Source organism: Mesoplodon bidens (genome assembly GCF_964165515.1).
Source record: "Mesoplodon bidens genome assembly, contig: HAP1_SCAFFOLD_312, whole genome shotgun sequence".
Classification (NCBI taxonomy): Eukaryota; Metazoa; Chordata; class Mammalia; order Artiodactyla; family Ziphiidae; genus Mesoplodon; species Mesoplodon bidens.
The window spans coordinates 153,638-175,500 of record NW_027672635.1 but is presented as its reverse complement, the minus strand read 5'-3'; the positions used below and the strand labels follow the sequence as shown (position 1 = coordinate 175,500).

At 39.2% G+C, this 21,863-nt stretch overlaps 1 pseudogene across 1 annotated transcript; it reads right to left on the bottom strand.

Moving 5' to 3' along the window:
• Nucleotides 1-673: 673 nt before the first annotated feature.
• LOC308609863 (centrosomal protein of 78 kDa-like) lies at nucleotides 674-16,364 on the bottom strand (annotated as a pseudogene). The gene is made up of 8 exons: nucleotides 16,355-16,364; nucleotides 13,644-13,735; nucleotides 13,228-13,547; nucleotides 9,957-10,038; nucleotides 8,571-8,612; nucleotides 5,930-6,119; nucleotides 3,819-3,922; nucleotides 674-1,634 (listed from the first exon to the last, which is right to left on the bottom strand). The product of its transcript is annotated as a centrosomal protein of 78 kDa-like (transcript).
• Nucleotides 16,365-21,863: the final 5,499 nt, after the last annotated feature.

Genomic DNA, 21,863 nt, shown 5'->3' with positions numbered 1-21,863 from the left:
TTTGTGGGTTCTTCTCTATAGCAACAGTCACCTTTATATGTTAATACACTACCCAACTTTGGTGTCTGTCATTTTGTTTTGTTTACGTCTTGAACTGTAGAAAAGTTTTAAATTTTCATGGAATTAAATATCTTTTACTTTATGGCTTCTGAGTTTTATGGCTTACTTAGGAAGGCTTCTGTACTCCCTACACTTACACAGAAATTCTCTCCTGTATTTTATATTTGCTTCTTGCATCTAGTTGCCTTTGCATCTTTTCGACTGACTAGAAGTTGTGTATGCTATGATGCAAATATCTAATTTCTGTTTAAATGAATTATCAATGCTTCAATCAATCAATTAGACAAAAAGTCAAGTTAGACTGTAAAATTGTCTAAGTTAAAATACAACTCTCAAGTAAACAGGGACCTGTTTCTGGACTTCTCTTCCGATCTCTGTTTCCCTCTGCCAGTGGCTTTATATGTTAATAGATCGTATGTTAACATTACATTTTATTAATGTTAACATATATGTTTAAAATGTTTCATCTATCCTTTTGCACTAACTTTTTCAGGAGAACACTGAACTGGCTTCTAGATATTTACTAATTTTTGTGACTATTGCAAATGGGATCTTTCCTTGTTTTTCAGTGTTATTTCTGGCTGATGGGAAAGTAACTGACTTCTACATACTTAGACACAACTGATCACAATTCTGAACATGATCATTTCTAGTTTTTCCACTGATTCCTGCATTTTGAAAAAACAGTCATTATCATCTGTGATTTTTGTTGTTTCCTTAGTAAAGGCTCTGGAAACAGCCCCCCCCACCAATCTCCCCATGTTCTTATCCTGCCTGATCCCACTTCCCCACTGCACCTGACCCTAACCTGTCTGCACTGCTGTAAAACACTGTCTGTTCACAGGGTTCTGATGACAATAAAAGGTATTCATATCTGTAAAGTGCCAAGGGCTCTGCCTACTTTATTTTATTTTGGGGTTGTCAACAGACACATCACATGCTTCCCTCTTTCCTAAGGCCTGGACCCCACATGAAAGGGAGAAAAGGTGACCTCGTATCTGGATATGGATTTTGTCACTTCAAGAGCTTTATCATATTAAAATTAATATCTAATAAATATTAAACACTATGTGTCAGGAACATCCTAGGTACGTTCCATAAGAACCACAAATAATATTAACAGCTAACCGTTAAGGAAGTAATTAACTGTTAAGGAATAACCATTAAAGCTGTTTTAATTTTAGCACACCAGAAAATATAAGGGGTATAAATTCTAGTAGCATTAAAAAAAAGAAAGAGGGCCTCCATGGCGGCGCAGTGGTTGAGAGTCCGCCTGCCGATGCAGGGGACACGGGTTTGTGCCCCGGTCCGGGAGGATCCCACATGCCGCGGAGCTGCTGGGCTGGTGAGCCATGGCCGCTGAGCCTGTGCATCCGGAGCCTGTGCTCCACAACAGTAAGAGGCCTGCGTACCGCAAAAAAAAAAAAAAAAAAAAAAAAGTTACCAATTCTAATAGTAGCTTTTCCTTTTCGACCACTTTCCAAAATTATAGTTCTCTTTTTCTGTCTAGAAGCTTTGGATGGTTCCTTCACCGATGGAGAAGTTATCCATTGGTACTGAGAGAGAAATGATAAATATGCCATTTAAGTTACAGGTAATTTAGGAGGGTTTGATCTTCATTAGAAATTAAGTTATTTTAAGTTAATAAAAGGTCTTCAATCTGCATTTCTGGGAAGCTAAATTAAAGCATCACACAACATTTTCAAAAACAGAAAAGCCATTTCATTGGACTAAAAACTTAGTTTTAAGATGGCAGAAAGTACCTTGATAATTTTCTTTTAAGAAGGAAAGAAAAACAAGCCATTAAAGAGAAATTCTTCCGAGAGAATTAAAACATGTTATATACCTCTGACTTGGCACTCCTTCCATTCTGGAGACCTTTTTTGGTAACTGCTTTCAGCACAGAATGATTTAAAGTAAAATAAATTGAAATTAGAGTAATTATTTCCCAATGAGTGGCTATTTCCATTTAAAACCAAAAGCCAACTAATTATTGCTTTTCCCATAAAATTAAATATGAAATCTACATTATGTAATTATACACTTATTTCCCCCTTTGTGTATTCTAATTTCTTCCTCAAAAACCTAAGATGCCATCTTGCAGACTGCCCCCAGTGGCTACTATTTTGGCAGCAGCAAAGGTCAGCTTTAAACATTTTGCATCTAAAGTGGCTTTAGATACCTTTGGATAGAAAGTACAGTCTGAGCACCATCCAGACGCTTAGATACCTAAAGGGCATCCAAGATAACAAACCAAAGTCCTGATAGTCCCTCAAAAGCTGCTCCTCCCATCAGCCCCCTTCTTCTAAGTGATACCACCCAGTTGCACACATAATCATCAACGACTTGTCTCCTTGTTACTATTTCCTTCATACCCCACATCTAATCTATCTGCAGGTCTTGATAGCTACACCCTCAAAACACAACCTGAATTCAACCACTTTTCACTTGCTCCAAACTTCCAACCTAACCTAGGCCATAAACATCTCTTATTTGGAGCACTGTGACAGTCTCCTAACTGGTCTCCCTGTTTCTCTTCTTTATCCTCCCAAGTCCATTCTCTATACCAGGTCACCTTATTGAGATACTATTTGGATCATGCCTTTTTCCAGTTCAAACCCCTCTACTCATTTAGAATAATCCACATCTTTACGCTGGCCTTCAAGACTTTACAAGAGCAGACCCCTGGCTAGCTCCTTGACCTCATGTCATACCACACTCTTCTTCACTCGGTACTCTGGCCATGTTGGCCTCCTTGCTTTTCCTTAAATACTCCACCCACCTACATGCCTGCATACTCATTGCCTCCTTGTCCTGGAATGTGCTTACTCCAGTTCTTCCATGGCTTGCTCCTCTCTTCATTCAGGTCTCTGTTCAAATGCCACTTCTCCAGTGAAGCTGTCCCCTAACAAACCTATCCAATGGAGTCCTACCTGCTCTCCCTCACTCTCCTTACTTTAAGATATTTTTGCACTTCCTACCCTCTAAAATTATATTACTTATCTGTTTACTCATTTCTATCTGAACTCCCTCACTCTCCTTACTTTAAGATATTTTTGCACTTCCTACTCTCTAAAATTATATTACTTATCTGTTTACTCATTTCTATCTGAACTCCTTCACTAGAATGTAAGCTCCAGGTGGGCAAGACTTTTGTCTGTCTGGTTCACTGCTTTATCCCTAGTGCCTAAACCCATATCTGGCACACAGAAGATATTTAAAAAATTGCTTGTGATTCTGACAAATGAATAAAGTGCTCCTGGCAAGAATTCAGAGGTTGCACAGGAAAGAAACAATGCTCTTGGTGGAAGCAGGCTTAGTATCTAGGTTCACCTCTATTCAGAGTAGGGATAAGAACAATTTACAAGTAAAATTCACTTTAATTAGTACATTATCTGCTAAAAACATAAGGGAAGTGCAACACTAGAAAAGTACAGTTGAAGCTTGAACAACATGGGTTTGAACCTCGCGGGTCCACTGACACACGCATATTTTTCAATAAATATGTACTATCGTCCTACACGATCCAAGGTTGGTTGAATCCACAGATGTGGAACCACTGACTATAAACTTATACTCAGATTTTCAACTGCGTAGGGGTCGGCACCCCTAACCCCACGTTGTTCAAGGGCCAACTGTGTGTGATGAGGAAAGTTAAACACATTCAATTTTACAAAACTGTCAATACGTGAACAAATTCTTTTTGTTTTGCTACGTGTTTATCAATTTCAAAAAAGTGACCACATACCAACAAGTGGATTTTTTCTTATATCCAGAACGAGCAGAGTTCTGTTGGTTTCAAGGGCCTTTAGTAAAGCCTTTGCTCCTTCACTGGTGAGGCCACACTGTTGCAGGTCAAGTGCTTTTGATGAAAGACAAAGGTCACTTCCTAACTCTACAGATTTAACATATAGACAACTCTCATTTTCTCACGTGTGGAAGAGTCCTGCACAAGACAAGTCATGGCAGGTTTGTAATTTTGGGTATGGAAAAAAACAGAAACGTATATGCACACACATAATGCATGATCCAATTTAAAAACCTCTTCTTGAATGTGCAATGATAACCCTGGCTTTAGTATCAATAAATCATCCAACATCTTTTACAATTACAGAACTGAAGAATAACTGTATATAATGTATGAGCAAAAAGCATCACAAAATGAATCTCAGTTCATAATTAGCAAGGGCGGCAGAGGCATGTAAACCTCACAAGCAAAACCTGGTGGAGCTCAGAAATGCACTGCATTCTTTTGATCATGATCTTCAGCTCCAAATCACACTTGAAACTAGCTAAAAGGGGAAAACAAAATAGAAGAAATGTAATAACTGTTAGTTTTAGAGGAAAAAAGGACAAGTCTAAGAGGATACAAATAATAACAAATTCAAACAATGTGTGAATAGAGAATACATAGTAAAAACCTATCATGAAAGTATGATGGTCAAGAACTCTCTCCATAAAAAGTCAGACAAAAACCAGAAACACTGAACATGAATTCTAGTAGTTCTGGGGCTGAACAACCTACTCATTTAAACCAAAGGGATCATCACCAAAGCACAGGTATTAAAAAAATATTACATGAAAGGAAACTATGATGAGTCTTTTTTTTTAAGTGTGGTGTGGACCATCACATTAAAATAACTGGAGTCTTTCAACACCCCCATGACACACAGAAATAGCAAGTAAGACATACGGATCTGACAGGATATGATACAACCCTTACAAACTCTCACTACAGGAGAATGGACACAGGGTATAATTAACCAAATAGCCAAATTAATACAAACAGCCAGTAAACCTCACCAGTAAATCAAATGAATACAAAATAAAACAAAATGTAGTTATTTTCCTATCAGATTAAGCCAAGATTCTGTAAGAAAAGCCTTTAAATCATGTCTATACCCTTTTGATCCAACAACTCTCTTTCTAAGAATTTAACCAAAAGAAATAGTCAGAGATATAGGTAAGGATATATATCAGAGTACTATTTGTAACTGAAAAACTGGACAAAGCTTATATACAAGAATGGATAAGCTACGTGCACTGTGGCATATTCATATAATGAAATACTGAACAATCACAAAAAATGATGCAGGAGATGCAAATTTACTGACTTGCTAAAATGCTCATACTAAATTAATTGAAAAAAGTTATAAAATTTGGAGTAATCCCACTTGCATAGAAAATGGAGAGGTACTCATTTTTGTAGTTTTACATTTTTTTACAAGCGCTACAAGCCACTGTTTGTGAGAGGCAGGCTTCACATCTACTGTTGTGGTAGACTATAAATTGGCATAGCATTTCTGGGTGGTAATTTGGCCATGTGTATCAAAAGTCTTAAAAGTATGTCACACTTAGTCATTCCACTTGTAGTACCTTATTCTACAGAAGTAATCCCGATGGACACAGAGATGTATATACAACGTATTCACATTGTTTCTGACAGGGAAAAGCAAACTGTCTAAATCAAATTGCAAAGAATTGATTAAACTATGGGACATCAATACGACGCAATACTACATGATACATCATTAAGTGAAAAAAGCAGGAATATGAAATAGCAAGTATACTACAATTCTATTTTTGTAATCCCTAAGTGTACAAATATATTTGTAGAAAAAAAAGACTGAAAGTATATACACCAAAATGAACAGTGATTATGTCTGGGTATTAAAATTATAGGTAATTGTTCTCTTGTTACTCTGTATTTTCTATAAAGGATATATGCAACTCTTAGAGAAAGTTTAAAAGCAAAATAAAAGCTATCAGTAAAATGAGGCTTTAAAAAAAATCCTATCACAATAGTATCATGCCAAAAGCTAAGCATATTTCATATTAAAAATTCAGTACTTTCAATTTTAGAATTTACCTCTAAGCCATAAATCCTCACTAAGAGATTCTGCCAAAGCACTTGCACCCAGGTCACCAATGAGCGTGGTGCAGTTCAGAGTGATGCGCCTCAAACCAGCCATACAGTCAAGATCAGGTCTCCTGGAACGAAGACTCTCAGCCCAGGTTTCTTCATGCTTTCTGGTAGTCTGATATGTCAAAGATTTAATGGGATGAAATTAAGATGCCTGAATAAGGAAACAGGGTGTGCCTACTGAGTATGGCTTATTATGTCAGAGATTTACACACACACACATATCAAGCATATATGCCAGGAGCATCAACCTGAGAAACTCAACAGTCACTTCTGGTTTACGAGTCCAGTGACCCAGATTCTACTCGGTCAGTGATTAGATTCTAGCCACTGGATAGACTGTTTCTGAACACTTATGTAAAGTTGGACAACTCAATTACAGTCTATGAATTATTTTCCTTATCTTCTAAGTCAGGGAATTGGTTCTAAATTCTATCATTGCTGAGGCTCTAAATTTCATCATTCTGTCCTCCAGTGGTCTCCAAACACCTGACTGGGCAAACCATAAGAAAACTTTTTAATATGCATCTTATTTATTAACAAATTATATACACAAAGTTCCATACATATAATTTATGTACATGATAAACTACACAGATTTTTTAAAATAATACAAAGGTAAAAATGTTCTAATATTTTCTTTTCCTAACTCCTAAGGCATTATTTTATTTTACTTATATTTTATAAATATTTATTTATTTGTTTGTTTGGCTGTGCCAGGTCTTTAGTTGCAGCATGCCGGATATTTTAGTTGGGGCATGTGGGCTCTTAGTTATGGCAGGCACGTGGGATCTAGTTCCTCGAGCAGGGATCGAACCCAAGCCCCCGGCATTGGGAGCACATAGTGTTAACTGCTGGACCGCCAGGGAAGTCTCAAGCATTATTTTAAAAACTATATTTAGGGCCTCCCTGGTGGCGCAGTGGTTGAGAGTCCGCCTGCCGATGCAGGGGATATGGGTTCGTGCCCCGGTCTGGGAGGATCCCATATGCCGCGGAGCGGCTGGGCCCGTGAGCCATGGCCGCTGAGCCTGCGCATCCGGAGCCTGTGCCCCGCAACGGGAGAGGCCACAACAGTGAGAGGCCCGCGTACCGCAAAAAAAAAAAAAAAAAAAAAAAAAAAAAAAAAAAAAAACTATATTTACAAAATGTATATCTCACATGCTACCTAGGGTATGCACACAAGCTTTAGAGGCCTGGACTATGCACAGCCAGTTTGATGTGCCTTGGAAAAATAATGGTTTGACATTTAAGCAAAAGTACTGTCTTAAAGACGTTCAGTTCTTTATATTCATAAAGTAAATTTTGGTAACAGGGAACACTGACTGTAAATGAAAAAAGTCTTATTACATTCTTGAAAAAATAAAAGACTCAAAGTGCCTTTGTTACTCTAAAAGGAAAATCATTAGTGTCATTTTTCTATTAACAATAACTTATCAAAGCTCCAAGGAGAAACAACAGCAATCACTTACACAGTGCTTAGTATGTGCCAGGCACTATTTATACAAATGAGTGCATTTACACCTCATAATGAGGCATAGAGGTTAAGTGATTTGCCCATGGTCACTAGCTATGAAATGGGAGAAAGGGAATTTGAACCTAGGCCACTTGGCTTCGGCACCCAAGTTCTTGACTGTTTTCTACCTCAGGGGTCAATGGACTTGCCCTGTATAGGCTCAAAGAATTTTTCAATTTTTAAAATCTAAATTTAAACATTTCCACATTTGTGGGCTATACAGTTTCTGTTGCAACTACTCTGCCCCACTGGCGTAGGGTGAAAGTAGCCATAACTACCATGTAAACAATGGGTGCGACTATGTTCCAAAAAAACTTCCTTTACAAAACCAGGCAACGGGCTGCATCTGGCCTACCAGCCAGAGTTTACCTATCCCTGAGCTGCATCATCAAACTATTAAAAAGCCTTCATATCAAATTATTAAATAACTTTAGGCCTAAATACAGTCATAATAACCACTGTAAAGTTTTAAGGTATTATTTTAAAAACTGTATTTACAAATTGCTGATGTACTGATTTTTATTAGTTTAAAAACTACAGCAGCTAATAAACACTTGATTCATTTAAGTCTTGAAGACTATAACGGCATAGTTTCTTCACAGTATTACAATAAATGTTTTCAGTAAAAAAATACATAAAAGTAATATTAGGTATTATATAGTAAATCTCTTATTTCTAAAATTAAGTGGACTATCTTTATTAAATGGTAGAATCCCAAACTGAAAAGTGGTCATATTCTTTCAGCAAAATGAAAGCTGCACTCACATGTATCAAAAGACAAAAATTAGGGCTTCCCTGGTGGCGCAGTGGTTGAGAGTCCACCTGCCGATGCAGGGGACACGGGTTCGTGCCCCGGTCCGGGAAGATCCCACATGCCACGGAGGGGCTAGGCCCGTGAGCCATGGCTGCTGAGCCTGTGCGTCTGGAGCCTGTGCTCCGCGACGGGAGAGGCCACAACAGTACTGCAAAAAAAAAAAAAAAAAAGGCAAAAATTAACTGCCCTCTGTATCAATATATTAATGTGTTTCAATCACATATGTTTTCATGAAAGTTTAAACATAAAATCACCTTTAAGATCTAGGCCATGTGATCTGCTCCCTGCCATGTCAGAATACACCCCGTGAAGTTTACTTGTCTTAAGTGTGATAGAATTCTTTATACCTTGACAAATAACTAAAAGGAAAAAAAACACACATACACAATAAGATGAAGAGCCTATACATTTGTCAGTCTTGACTTATTTGCTTTTCTTGAGTCAGTTGGAGGTTTATAGCCACATTCTCAAAATCATTAACTACAATCTTCCCAAACAGGTCATTGACAAACAGATGCATTCTAAAACTTGTCAGTAACAAAGTGCTATTCCAGTTTACAGCAACAGTTTAATTCTATTTAGATACTAAAAGTGAATACACTGAATACTGCAAACTTTATTCCCAACCACTCAGCAAAGTACTACATACCTTTTCAGATATAGGGAAAAAAAGAAAAAAAGAAAAAGCATAAGGTTCTTCCTATTTTCATTTCCAAAGATACATCCCAATCTTAATGATCAATCAGTGATTTAAACGTCAACTATAAACCCAGTATTTTATTAGCTGCTATGCAGTATACTAGAGCAACAGAGCAAACCCTCTGTTCCCTCAAATTGAAAAGCAGGCTTCCTGACCCCTCCAGACCACTACTGGACACAGGGAAGGCACACTAATGTTTCAGGACCCAAACTAACAGTCACCTGCTTTGTGATTACTTCCATGACACACCCTCACCAACACCACTGAGTGTGCTGCACCTACGGGACGTTACATGTATTTACTATTTTAACACATACCACAGTGCATCATAATTATGATTGCAGATAGATGTTCTAACAATTTAAAGAGAATGATGACTTTTTTGCTCTTTACATCTTGCTATTTCCCTTCCCATAATATTTCTTGAAGAGAAACCATAAAAATATAGACAAACACAAAACACAGAAAATATACAAAATGTGTGGTTTGTGGCTTAACACAAAGTTAAGTAAAATTAGTTCTGACAGTATCCGGCATGACAAACTTCCATGGTACAAATGAGAATGGACCAAGGTTTGAGCAGGTACAGGAGACAATCCAGGCATGAACAACACCAAGAAAAGGTAGACAGGAAGTAACATGGTGTGTAGGAAATCACGAGCCCAGTCTGATGGGAAGAGTCTTAAACAAGACTGAAACTCACTTTCTAAACCTCCATCTCCAACTGGACAATTCGCAAGACACAGGTGCACCAAAGTGGCCCAATATTCAATCACTTTAATGGCGAGGAACAGTTTAAAATTTTATGGCTTTAGTTTGCCCAAAAGCAACTATCAAATGTTGGCAGGACACAATGAAGGCTTACCTTTGTTAACATAGTTAAGCCTCTCTCTCTCACAACTAGCCCACTTAGCTCCACGTTCCTTAGCGCACCCGATGCACTTACACAGCGTTTAAGAGCTTTACACAATTGGAAGTTCACATCTTTATTTCTTTTCACAGGAACACGACTTCTGTAAACTTTATTTCTGCCAGAAGTTAAAGCAAAATTATTGTAAAATAAGTGATTTAAAACACACATTCTATCATTAAAGAGCATTTTTAAAAAAAGCATCTGCTCTGTGCTAAGGATTAGAAACAACTCCTGCCCTTAAAGCCTTCATTAAGGAGGGACATGTGTAAACTCAAAATTTCAATCACATGAGCTAAAGAAACATAACCTTTATGCACAGAGGTTCCTTTGGAGGCAGAATGTTATATCGAAGTGATGGCTTCATGATAACCCTGAAGCAGAATCTAGAAAGATGAGGCTATGCAGAGTTGGAGTAGGAGGTGCATTAACTGCAGAGGGAACATCTGTGAAAAGACACTCAAGCCTGACTCCTGCTGGGCACTGTAAATACTGCAGGTGGGGATGACTAAAGGCCAGGGGTCCAAGTGTGAGAAGAGACAGAAATGAAAGAGATGTTGGCCCAAGCAAGCCTGGGAGAAAGCATGGCTTGTATCCCACAGGTGGTGAGACCTGGGGCTACCACTGGCTGAGTAAGGGTGCCTCTGCTGATTAGAAAAAGGCTCCCCGCTGCTGAAGGACCGACTAGATAAAGGGAGTGATCACAAAAAGCTCCCCTTCCTCAGGGCAAAGAGCCCTATGAGGCTTGGCCGAACACAGTTCAGACTACACGCCTCCGTGCAGAGCACACGCTGGGCGGCTACTATGCAGTAACTCTGTGTGGGCAAGCCATTAGCAGCATTATTTTAAGCACATCTTTTTATGTTAGAAGATCACTTAACCCGAGCAGGCGGATGAACTTAGAGGAACTGAATCCAGGGGCCGTGAACCACCCAGGAGTTTCTGCCATAGTCTGGGCCAAATGTAATATGGATGAAGAAGCAAATTTAGGAGGAGGCCAAAATTTACAAGATAGACCCACTGGATGCAAGACATAAAGAAAGTTCAGTGAAGGAACTCTGAAGAGAATGGGCTCTACAATAAATTTTTCTTACATTCAATGTAAAATATTAGGCAAAATTAAGTACAGTGGCCTTTAAGGTCCCTTCCAGCTCTAATTTCTTTTGATTTCTAATTTGTTACTCTGGTTAAGTAAAGTCCCTTCCGAGGTACAGAACAGTTCTTATACCTGAATGGGATGCAAAGAATAATCTGACTTCTCTTCACCAGGGGATGAGTTGAACTATCCTTGCAGAAGAGATAACAGAGGGTGTGAACCCCAGATCCTGGAAAAGGTCCAGGCACACGATGAGTATTCAGCTTTCTGAAAACAAATGAACAATCATTTCCTCTCCTACATCTTCACACCCTTACTCTGCTGGTTACTTTCTCACAGCTTATAAACATCCTCAAATATACCCACTTAAAAATCTCTCAGACCTATGATTCTTTGGATCTTCTTGTGGGTAACCTAAGGCTCTACCATGCCTTCAAAGACCTGTCCTCCCAAAAAGCCCAGATCTGTACCTTGGGTCCAGACCCGTCTACCAGGCCCCTCTAAAGCACTGAAGATGAAGTAAGATCCTCTTGCCACCCCCAATCCCTTTCTACTGTGCTCTGTATCTCTCAAAAAGATGCAGCTGTAAACTGTCACCCACGCTTGCTGCCCTTCCTTTTCTAACTGGTCACCAGACCTCACCCATTCTCTCTCAGATCTGCAAAATCCAGTCCCACCTTTTATAACTTAAGTGGGACCCTCAGATTACAACTCAGCCTGCACCAAATCAACTGCCTTCCACATGGAGGTCCGAGTGAGCCTCTAAACCACAAGTCCATCTCACTCTTCTTTGGTGTTTCCCACAGCCTGCAGGATAAACACCCAAACTTCTGAAAGGACAAACAAGGCCCCCTTCTCTTGGGCCCCACTAACTTTCCAGTATCAACTCTCATTTCTTTCCCAAACCCTGAGTTCCAGTCCTGTACATTAGTTTTGCCATATTTTCTTATATTTCTCAAACTTCAACACACACTGCTCTCTCCTGCCACCCCAGGAGCTTCTACATATCCTTAGAAAGGATGGCACCTCCTCCAAGAAGCCTACCCTGAACTTTCCCTTCCAAGATTCTGTGCTCTGCAAAGGGGAAAGATCGGGGGGAGGGAGACATTAGGAGTTTGGCATTAACATAGACACACGACTCTATATAAAACAGATAATCCACAAGGATCTACTGCATAGCACAGGGAACTCTACTCCATATCCTGTAACAAACTCTACGGGAAAAGAATCTGAAAAAGAATGGATACATGAATAACTAAATCACTTTGCTGTACACCTGAAACTAACACAATATTGTACATCAACTAACCTCCAATATAAAATAATAATTAAATTTTAAAAAAAGATTCTGTGCTCTGTAGCACCAGAACTCACTTCTTCCAGAGCACTGACTACTGTGCTTGTGTTTACCTGCCGCCCAGTAGAAGGGGAGATTACCTAGGGCAGAAGCATCGTCTCCAGCAGCCCTTGGTTCTGACAACTCATTCAAGTGCCAGGCTACTTTACACACATAACCTGCTAACTTAATTCTAAGAACCCACAGAAAGAGTGGTTATTAATGTCATTTTACAAGTGTGGGGATTGTAGTCCAAAAGAAACCTGCCCAGGCCACAGACAGCATAAGCCCTGGAATTCAAACCCTAAGCTGCCTTCACACCGGTGATCTTTGCACTATATGATACGATTATTGAAAAAAAAATTTTTTTTTTCCTGAACCCTGTTTCAATGGAAAGGAAATGAAGCTGGGATATATCCATTTCCTAATCGCGTTGGTGTGTACCAGGCAAAGTCATTCAATAGACCAGGTAACATCTGTGCAACAATTAACGATGCTCCAAACTGTGCTAAGTGTTCTACTTTGTAGAGTCTAGAAGCATTAACACAGTGCATCCTTGTAACCACCACAGAGACTGGGACCTGTTAAGCCCACGCTACAGATGAGAACACTGAGACCTAGAAGCCTTAAGGCACTCGGCCGGGGTCACCGAGCTGGCAGGAGTCCTAGGCCGCACGCCCCATCTAGTGCACGCACACCCGGGCACTGGGCACTGCTTCTAGTGCCCACCCTCCACCTTGCACCATCGAAAACCCCGCTTCTCAGCGCCAACACGAGGGTCCCTGGAAGCGGGAAGTACAAACCTGTCTCGACAAGCCGTGGCTGGAAGAAGCTCTGGATACAGATCAGGGGCAGCGGGTGCTCAGGAGCGGCACCCAGTGCACCCCGCGGAGGCGGTCAGCCTTAAGTCCAGCGGGGCGTCCTGCAGGGAAGCACGCACGGAGGGCAGAGGCACCAAGTCCTGCAGCGCGCACAGGTCCTCAGAGCGCGGGAAGAAGTCGGCCGCGCTGTCCCGGCGCAGCTTCACCGAGTGATCAGGGCCCGAGCACGGCCTCGGGGACGCTGGCTGTGGACACGATGGCCACACCCGCCTGGGGGCCCCGGCCACTCGGGCGCCCACCGCCCGGTGGCTGCGGCCCCGCAGCGTGCGCAGGACCGGCGTCGCAGCCAGAAGACATAGGGCCACGGGCCCCAGCTACGCCAACCCCCCCATGCCGCGCTCCGGAGACCCCGCGCGGCCTGGTGTTGGCGCAGGAATCTAAGCCCTCCACGCCGCGGGGATGGGGTTTACGTCAGTGGGCGGGACCGTTGGGGCGGGGCTCGAGAACGTCAGCACGCTTGCCCTGCGTCCGCAGGCAGCCCTGTCTCCCACGGTGACGCGGCCTGAAAAGTAGGGGCTTGATCTCTGAGACTTAAGGCAGCGCGAAACGTACGAGGTGTGGAGACTTTGGGGTTTCCAAAAAGCGTTTGCTGACTCATCCAAACAAAACTGAGACCTGGTTGTATCAACGCATTTTAAAAGTAAACTCCCGTAAGTGTCTGTGCTCCCCCCACCCAGGAGAGAGCCTGCACTCCGTGAGGGACACACGAAAGGCTGAGTGAACGTCTGTCTGTGGTCCTTTACCTGGTGCACAGGTGTGTGAATTTATGCGGAGAGCTCTTAATTTCTGTAGTTTCTGCTAACTTGACACGGTAGTTGGCAAATGGTGACGTGTTCCATGCATTCAGGACATGATCGTGGTTACTAATAATCACTTTGTTTGGTACTGACAACTCCACAGAGAATTTACTACTGAATATCCACTTTCCAGAAGAGAAACTGAGGCGTAGGAAGTGAAGTGACTGAGTAAGAGTAAGGACTCAGACAACTGGTGTTAGTAAATTAACCCTGCAAGGAGGCCGTTAGCCTGCGGTGGCTCTAGTGATGTGGCCGCCTATGTAAACCAACAAAAATCTAAGCCTGTCAATGCCTCAGGGTGGCGAACACTGCTGAGGACAACGAGTCACAAACCACCAGCTAGGCTTTAAAGTTATAGCCAGTCAGTCATTTCCTTGCTTTGCTTCTGCCCTTTTAAAATAAACATCTCTGCAGCTCCTGTGGCTGGAGTGCTCCTCACCATTTCCGCTTTGGTGGTGCCTGAATTGAATCTATTTTTGCTCACGTAAAGTCTTATTTTCAATATGCCTCAGTTTGTCTTGTAACATTGGTCGTAGAAGTTGGATTTGTGTCCAGTTTCTAGAACAGTGGTCGTTCTCTGGTCAGGCCTTAGGCGTTATGCATACAACGTTCCTCTTCTACCACCACCTTCTGGATGCCTCCACCCACTACCAGCTCCCGCGTATCAGATCCCCTAGATGTGGTCAGAAATGGCTTTCACATGCAGCATGCTCACATTATAATATCGCAGACACTCCTCCGTCCTCCAGCCAGCGTGTGAACTGAAACATTACCATTCCTGTTGAAGAGCCTGCTGCGACCACTTTCCCAAACACAGCCACTCCCCAGCTGACCCTGGGTAACCACTCTTCTGAACTTGGTCTCCATCACTGCATGGATGTCTTTCTATTTAGGCTACATTTTTAAGTATTCTTCAACCTCATATAGTATTCTACTATGCTTTCTCTTCTTACTTGCTTTTCTTAGTGTTATCTTTGCTAGGTTCATCCATGCTGACACATAAAGATCTGTCTAGTTCATGTACTTCCCTCACTATGTAGGATTCCCATGTAGGGAAGTACAATAATTTATATGTGCATTTTCCTGTTGATGGACATTTAAATTGTTTCCAATTTTCAGTATGATTTCTGTTTTAAAAATTTTTTATATACTTTCTAAAGGTCACTTTACATTTACTGTTATTACAAAATATTGGCTATATTCCCTGTGTTGTACAATACATCTTTGAGCCTATCGTACACCCAGTAGTTTACATCTCTCACTTCCCCACCCCGTATTGCCCCCTCCTCCCCCTCCACACTGGCAACCATTAGTTTGTTCTCTATATCTGTGTCTCCCCTTCTTTTTGTTATATTCGGTAGATTGCTGTATTTTTTAGATTCCATATATAGGTGATATCCTACAGTGTTTGTTTTTGTTTGACTTATTTCACTTACCACAATGTCCTCCAAGTCCATCTATGTTGCCGCAAATGGCAACATTTCTTTCTTTTTTAAGGCTGAGTAGTATGCCATTGGTTTTATGTACCGCATCTTCTTTATCCATTCATCAGTTGATGACACTTAGGTTGCTTCCTATCTTGGTAATTGTAAATACTGATGCTCCGAACATTGGGGTGCATGTATCTTTTCAAATACATGTCTTTGAAAACACGTGTTTTTGTTCTTTTTGGATTTATACCCAGGAGGGGAGTTGCGAGGTCATATGGTAGTTCTACTTTTAGTTTTTGAGGACCCTCCATACTGTTGTCCACAGTGGCTGCACCAGTTTACATTCCGACCAACAATGTACCAGGGTTCTGTTTTCTCTAAAAATTGTAAATTTTCTTCCTCGGGGTAATTGAGATGATAGTTGAATAATAACATAAGATCAGGCGAAGTCTAAAGGAATTTTAGACAAGCTGGATCGAGTAGGAAAACTTCTGTTCGCTGGCGTCTGAGTGTTAGAGAGACACCAAGACATGTGGGCCAAGTTGTGGAGAGAAGGGAAACACAGACGCAAGCTTGACACTTGGTGCAGCTTTTCTCCTTGGGGCATTTGCTGATTCAAATGTTACAGCCTAGGAGCTGAAAAGCCAAAGAGTTCAAAAGACTCTAACGACAGAAGCCAAATGGCAAGAACCGTTTTACATTGATAAACAGCATTTTAACTATGGAGAAGCAGAAAATGAAAAGAAAGAACTTTGCATTACATTTAATAAAAGTTTAGGGAGATCTTTGTGGTATATTAGTGAACTTATTTGTGGAAATTTAGCCATGTACATTGCGTTGGAGAGGCACCAAGAGTTCAAGAATTCTCACAATTTGAGTACACAGTTGCCTTACATGTAGGCATGGTGGCAGCCATTTACATGACAATGATTTGGAGGATGTTGTGTTAGTCAGCTCTTGCTGTGATAATGCTTTGGAACAAATCACACCAAAGTCAGTTACATAAACAAGAATTTATTTCTCTTGGACCTATGGGCTAGCTGCAGTGGCTCTCTTTTAGACCTCTAGATGGCTAGTTTTGCTCCGTGTTTTGGGTCAGTTTGAGGTCTGTCACACACTTCTTCGTCTGGAGCCCAACTGTGAGGCCGCAGCTCCCAGGCCCTGTCTTCTCTAAAAGTTCACTGAAACATAAGAGGTGAGCCCAACCGCACAAGCCCATTTAAGGCCTCTTCTGCTCATTTAAGGCCATCATGTCTGCTCATACTTCAGTGGCCAAAACATGTCACAGATCTAAGCTGTATTTAGAATATGTGTATTTGTTTAAAGTTGGGTGCTCTCACAGAAGAATATTGCATTTTGGACAGTGTTAGCTTAGCATTTCCCTTGGCATTTGCAAACGTGATAAACGTCGTGTGCACTTTTTCACCTTTGAGAACTTTTTGAAATTGTGGGACAATTTCTATGGGAAAAGAGGAAGGTACATTTTAGAACTCAACTCTAGTTATAGCAGTGTTGGGAGAAGAATTAATGAGATAGGGTCAATACAAATGAAAGATTTGGGATTCACATATTCATAATTAACATTAGCATTCTTCAGAACATTCCTGGAGAATTGTGATGCTTGCTTTACATGATTTTATCATAAATCATTATAATCTGACCAAGCCACTTCAGTAAAACATACATCATACAGTACATCGCATTTTAGTTTTTCCTACCACTGCACAACTTCTCATCAGGCACGAAAGCCTACATATGATATGGTTCCATTTATGCGAAATGTCCAGCAGTGGCAGATCCATACACACGGCAAATATTATACATTAGTGGTTGCCAGGGGTTTGGAACAGAGGGAAATAGGGAATGGCTCCTTAAAATGGGTGTAGGTTTCCTCGTGGGGTGATGAAAATGTTTTTCAGCTGGACAGCGGTGATAGTTGCACAACATTGGGACAGTACTAAATTCCACTGAATGGTACAGTGAATTGTAAAATGATCAAAATGGTGAATTTTGTGTTCTGTTCATTTTACTACAATAAAAAGGAGAAAGAATTAGGGAAAGACTTAGAGTTTGGGAAAGTAAGGTGAAGTGGTCAAGAAAAAGACAGCTCTACTGTTCAGTTTTCTCTCAGCTCTCCCAGTGCATTAATCCTCAGCAAAAAGTAGCCTGAACTTGTAGATGATAGTCATTCAACACAGTGCAGGGAAAAGTAAATAAAATAAAAGCCAACTCTTCTTCTTTAGCACATCTGTGAAAGGTTAACTTCCTGCTCAGCCACATGGACATTCATGAAGACATTTCACTTCAGGTATCCTCTACTTCAGTACTTTACTCACAGCTCATTCACACATGTAGGCAACAGCGTTCCTTAATTCGATGGAATCTGCAGTGCTGGTTGTGACCAGTCTCATGAAAAGAAAAGGGAAAGAGGAAAAAGCCTCCACATTGACTTGGTGGTCTTGACAAAATGGATGCAGAAGACAGCTTGAGTGTCAAACTGGAAACTTATTTTCCTTTTCCTTTTCTTTTTATCTTTCCTATCAGGTCTTCTGCCCACTTCCCACCCCCTTCTTTCAAACAGGAGAGACACTAATTAGCTGCTTTTTTTTTGTTTGTGCTAAAACAACTATTGTTTTGGGTTTCTTGTTGTTCGGTGAACATTTTTGTTTTTACTGCCAAATGAGCTTCGGTGGTTGGTGTAGGGGGTCTCTTGGGAACTTAACTTTTTCCAGTTTAAGTGGGAAAGCTTTTTTGTTTGAATGGGCTTTTACTGGGTGCTTCAAGGTTTGCTCTTGGCTCTTTGATGGGGGACTGGATAGCACTGTGTTTCCTTTGAGGCTCCGATAAGTAAAGGATCCTATGTCCTCCTGGGCACTTTGTGTTGATTTTGCTGTGTGTCCTCTCTAATAGCCAGATGCAGATTCCAGGAAAATGACATATAAATGAATAGAAGTAATCTAATATTTTTAGAATTTGCTTTGGCCATACTCCTGGTCTTATTCTACTTGTAGCAGATGGCTTTAAAGAGCATTAGCTATGTATATATTAAATATAATATAAATATACCAATATTAAATATTATATTGATATATAAATTTAATATGCTAATATTTATATTAATGTATAACAATTATGTATTATATTAATATATATTTTTGCCTAGCGTATATTATATACAAAATATATGGGTAATGAAATGTATTTATATGGTTAATATGTTCATAATATTAATAAGATATATCCTGTAATATTGATTATAAAACAATTATATCATAATATATAAATTATAAATATATATTTATATATATTATAAATATATAGTTATTATTATCTGATATAATACACTAGAGTTAATATATTCTATATAACACAATACGTAATGTATTAGTATAAGACAATTATATTATGTAATATAAATATAATACATCTATAAAACTATATATATTTTAATTATACATTACACATACAAGTATGTATAGCTATTTATAATTTTATTTACATAGGAATCTGTTCATCCTAACAATTGATGTAAAAATATGCAATATTTTCAATCAAATGGGCCTTAAGCTCACTACCTACACATAACTACTTTTATAATCGTGAGCCCTGTCTAACTCATGCTTCCATATCTCTCAACCTGCTTTTCTACACATGCACATAGACGACACACATTGATACACGATATATATGTATACTACCAGTTTTCAGTTCAATGTATATAACTATATAATATATATAATTATATTCCTGTGTATGTATACAAATATAAATCAAAGGTATGTGTATAGGTATGTATTTCATACGTTTATATAACTATATCATACAAATAATGTATGTGTATATAAATACATGACTATATACATACATACACAGAAATATACTTATTTAAACAAAAGGGACCTAAATAAACATAGTTCTCTAAGAATAAAACTAGTTATGTCTCACTGTTTCAATAAGAGTTTATAGTTTTCTACTGTATGTGCTTCTATAATTGTTATGAACAATTCCCATTTGTTGAATGTTAAGTTGTTTTAATTTTTTGCCATTATTAATGAAGCTCTAAAGAATACGGTGGGCAAGATGACTTGAAAAACTCTCCTGAAGGAAAAGGGTTAGGTATGCTAGGTTAAATGTACACAACTTATTTTTAAGTGCGTGGTTGATTTTTGAAGTATGCAGTAGAAATTTCCAGGACCCATGAAAGAAGGGTGGTACATGTATGAGAGTTATAGCTATATTAGGAGTGGGTTGAAGATCTTGATAGCTTAGAACAGAAGCTGGAAATCCTGTTTTTATGGAGCCAAGTGGCAAATATTTTAGGCTTTGTAGACCAAAGAGCAAAATTGAGGATATTATTTAGGTACTTAGGTAACCATTTAAAATGTTACCAGTTAAAATGTGAAAATTATTCATAGCTCACAGGCCATAGCAATAGGCTTGTGTCTGGATTTGTAATACAGGCCATAGTTTAGTGACACACCTGACATAGAGACTTGTTTATAAATGGCCATAACCACGTGAGAGGCAGGAGGTAAGACTCCATCCCTACTAGATGGGAAGTTAGAACTAAACCTATCTATCCCTAGTTTCACCTTCAATGAAAGGGTGTGCCAGGAGAAAAAAATATCTGTTGGCAAAGGGAGACTAAGACCAAATTCTCTTGGCCTCTGCTCTGGGTAGGAAACAGGTAGGAAATCTTGAGAATTCTGAACCCCAGATCTGTGTTCCCAGTGTTTGGGTTGCAAATTTATGTGCGGTCTTGCAAACAGAAGCTAAGAAATTAACTTAAAATGCTCCCAAATCGGTGGTATTCCAAACACAAAACTAAACCCTTTCTGGAGAGGTAGACCTTCAACACAGGCCTATAGCATTCCCACAGATAAAGTTTAGCTAAACATGAGCTCATGATCTAAATTTACACAATAATGAAGAAATCAGCTAGAAGTGGAGAGAATCAGCAAAAAACAATCAATACCAGAATTATATTCCCAAGGCCATCCATCAGATGTTGGAATAATCAGGTGCAAGGCAGAAAATATACATAAAACTAGAACTGAAACAAGGAACAAGGATGTTTTAAAAGACTGGGTAGGATCTTTAAAACATTTTTCAAGTACATGTCATTGATAAAGCTAAAAACTCGAAGGTTGTGTAATACAGCAGATTAATCATGGAGAAGTGTGAATTTATGCTGTTTTTAAAAATATGGCAGGTCAGATTTTCTGCCTAATTATATAAGTAGATTTAGCTTTTAAAAATACACATTACTTTAAAGACTTATTGGCTGTAAAATAAGTTAAGGTTATGTCAAAGGGCTTCTCTCCAAAGAAAAGTGAGAAGTAGCAAAACACAGAAAGTCGAGGGGAAAAAATGTCAATATATACATTGCGGTAGGGTGAACTAAGCCTTAGGCTAGCAACAGTGTGGACGAGCTGACCCTTAGATACTTACAACTAATCTGGAATCTTCAAAAAGTTCAACTATTTATAACTAAAAAGATTTCTTAAAATTAATAACCAAGTGTTTTAATTGACATCAGAAGAGTAAAACAATAAACCCTGAGAACATAGAAAAATAGATAATAAATATATGAGCAGAACTTAGTAAAACAGAAAAAAGTATAAAATTGAGGTGATTTAGTAAGTCAAAAGAATATTCTTTGAAAAGATTTAAAAAACACACTTTGATTAAGCAAAACAAAAACATAAGTAAATAATATACAGAAAGAATCAGGACAATGTTAGAGCAGAGAATATATGAAATGCCAGTAAATTTGAACATTTCTGTAAAGTGGACAATTTCCTAGCTCCTAAAGTTTACCAAAACTGACACAAGAGGAAATTTATAGCTGGAGTTCTTTCACCAGTAAAGGAATTATGTCAATAGTTTACAATCTTTCACCAAGAAATTACCAGACCCGGCCAGATCATTTGGGAGGTGAATTCTATGGAACTTCTATTAAACAGATAACATCAATATGAACAAAGAAAAACTTCTAGAGATAGCGAAGGAAGAATTCTCCTTTATTCATCTTATGAAGTCTATAAAATCCTAATACTGAAACTAGATTAGGACTGTAAGGAAAAAGAAATTTACAGGTCAAATTTACTTGTAAATATAAAAGCAAAAATTTTAAACTATGATATTAGCTACCCAAGTTCACTAGAGTAAGAAAAAGCATGAGCAAGTTAGGTAATCCAATGAATGAAAAGGTAGTTTAATGTCAAGGATATATATCAATAGATTGAAAACACCACATTTTATTTCTTTCATCTGTCTCTTTAAAAAATGATAAGTACTTATATTGATCTCTCTTGTACTAGGCACTGTGCTAAGTCACTTACATATTTACTCCTTTAAACTTTCTATCATCCCTGCGGGAAAGTTCTATTTTGCTTCCATT